Here is a 3123-nt window from a genome sequence, read left to right as displayed (position 1 = left end):
AGATGTAAACTTGGAATTCTGAGGAAAAAAGTGATAATTGCGAGATGTAAACAGACTTCTGTGGAAAAAAGTCAGAACTGCGAAATATAAACTTGGAATTCTGAGGGGGAAAAAGTCAGAATTGCGAGATGTAAAGTCAGAATTCTAAGGAAAAAAGTCAGAATTGCGAGATATAAAGTCAGAATTCTGAGGAAAAAAGTCTGAATTGTGAGATGTGAACTCGGAATTCTAAAAGAAAAAAGTCAGAATTGCGAGAGAAATCCCAGACTTCCGAGTAAAAAAAGTCAGAATTGCGAGATATAAACTCAGACTTCTGAGGGGACAAAAAGTCAGAATTGTGAGATGTAAACATGGAATTCCAAGGGAGAAAAAGTCAGAATTGCGAGATGTAAAGTCAGAATTCTGAGGAAAAAAAGTCAGAATTGCGAGATGTAAAGTCAGAATTCTGAGGAAAAAAGTCAGAATTGCGAGATGTAAACAGACTTCTGAGGAAAAAAGTCAGAATTGCGAGATGTAAAGTCAGAATTCTGAGGAAAAAAGTCAGAATTGCGAGATGTAAAGTCAGAATTCTGAGGAAAAAAGTCAGAATTGTGAGATTTAAACTCAAAATTCTGAGGGGAAAAGTCAGAATTGCGAGATGTAAAGTCAGAATTCTAAGGAAAAAAGTCAGAATTGTGAGATGTAAAGTCAGAATTCTAAGGAAAAAAGTCAGAATTGCGAGATGTAAAGTCAGAATTCTGAGGAAAGAAAATCAGAATTGTGAGATGTAAACTTGGAATTCTAAAGGAAAAAAGTCCGAATTGCGAGAGGAATCCCAGACTTCCGAGTAAAAAAAGTCAGAATTGCGAGATGTAAACTCGGACTTCAAAAGGGAAAAAAGTCAGAATTGCGAGATGTACACTCAGAATTCTGAGGAAAAAAGTCAGAATTCGAGATGTATACTCGGAATTTCGAGGAAAAAAGTTTGAATTGTGAGATGTAAACTTGGAATTCTGAGGAAAAAAGTGATATTTGCGAGATGTAAACAGACTTCTGTGGAAAAAAGTCAGAACTGCGAAATATAAACTTGGAATTCTGAGGGGGAAAAAGTCAGAATTGCGAGATGTAAAGTCAGAATTCTAAGGAAAAAAGTCAGAATTGCGAGATATAAACTCAGACTTCTGAGGGGACAAAAAGTCAGAATTGTGAGATGTAAACATGGAATTCCAAGGGAGAAAAAGTCAGAATTGCGAGATGTAAACTCAGACTTCTAAAGGGAAAAAAGTAAGAATTGCAAGATATAAACTCAGAATTCTGAGGAAAAAAGTCTGAATTGCGAGATGTAAACTCGCAATTTTGAGTTCATAACTTGCATTTATGAGATACAAACTTGCAATTGTGAGAAAAAAATCTTAATTGTGCGATTAAAAAGTCGCAATTACCTTTTTTTTTTATATTTTTATTTCGTGGTGTAAACAAGCTTCCATAGAATTGAAATCTGTTTCAGCATCCTGGGTGGGCGTGGCATAACACTGGCTCAACCAATAGTATCCATTTGGGGCAGGGCTCTCTGTGTGACTTGACTAATGACAGACGGGGACAGTGTTTTAACTCTGACAGCGATGACTATTTTTACAGTTACCTGCGTTAAATTACAGCACAAACGTTTCATCAGGCTAACAGCGCTCAACACTCTCAGTGCCCTTTACGCAGAAGCAGCTCAATGCCAGGAAGCCAACAGATGTGCTTCGGCAGGAAAATAACAAGCCTTTTATTGTGTGACAGTGGTGAGTGTGAATAGTGTGTGAGTGCACTAAACAAAAACTATGTCACATAAAGCCAGTCACTAAAGTCTTGACAGACTCGCCTGCATTTGCCAAATTAGGTTATTTTACTGCAAGCAGGTAGAAGATTTTAATGTCTCTGACAGTGTGAAGACGAATTAGTGCACAAAAGACCATTCAGTGTGAGTGACTTACTGCCCTCCATCTGTTCAGTGTTTTGTCTCGGGACTCTCGGCTCACTTTTATACCCGTCTCATTATCTGTCTTTCTGTCTGTGCGGCACTGAGACTAATATCATGCACACTTACCTCTTGAAATTTATGACCCCAACAGTCGCGACTGTCATGATGTGAAAGTCACACTGTCTTTGTCACGTCCCTCAGAAGTAAAATGTGCAACAATTAGGGGTCATTCCTCATATGCAGTACCTTTTGAGCAACTCAGACACATCATCCGTATGAATTAACTTCAAGTAACTTCATTGCCTCAACTTAATTTTCATATTTTAAGGCCAGTAAAACCATTTAGTATAATCTACTGCAAAAACACCTTGCATTTGCATAAGGATTGGAGTGTGGAAGATTGGAGCTGTGATAGATGCTGGCACTTTGAAAATGGACCAATACTTGGGAATCCTGCTGAGTGGAGGATCTGTTTGGAGATCAAATGTGTACTTTTTTAACATGATAACAGTCGCAAACACACCACGCATGCAACAAAGTTGTTCACGCTCAACATTTTGACGTCTTCAAGCGGCCTCCTCTGTCCCCTAAACTTAGAAAACCTTTGGGAAATTATAAACCGGAATTGTGATAAGTCATGCAGGTCTTCCAAGGATGCTCAACTTTGGGAATAAGTTTAGGAGGATTGAAAAGAAGTTAAGCATGTTTAGTGAGTCAACACCCAGGATAATGGCTGCTGTAATCAAAAACAAAGGAGAACCAACAAAATATTAATAAGTGATTACATTGTAGTCCATGTATGCTTTATTTCCTGTTAGCCTTTTGTCTTTTTTTGCATAACGTAATAGGCTAAAATTCATATTTAATAATTGATAATTAATAAATAATTAATATAGCCTAATAAATATTTGTCATTTTAATACCTTAACCAAGTTTAGTGTATACTTCTGATATAAATCATGTTTTGATTATTTAATAGAATCTGAAGTGCCATTAAAAACACTGTTGCTTCACCTGTTGACGGTCACATTCAGCTGACATTATGGGCTGTGCTTCAAACCCTAGTGAGGCGACTATATAGACAGCGGGACTGAGCGTGACGTGCACGTGCAGCCAGCGAGCTCCAGCGCGCCGCCCACACGCTGTTTACGTAGGCGTCACAGTAGGTTTTGAAACGC

This window comes from Ctenopharyngodon idella, chromosome 16 (assembly GCF_019924925.1).
Source record: "Ctenopharyngodon idella isolate HZGC_01 chromosome 16, HZGC01, whole genome shotgun sequence".
Taxonomy (NCBI): domain Eukaryota; kingdom Metazoa; phylum Chordata; class Actinopteri; order Cypriniformes; family Xenocyprididae; genus Ctenopharyngodon; species Ctenopharyngodon idella.
This window is presented reverse-complemented; position numbering follows the sequence as displayed.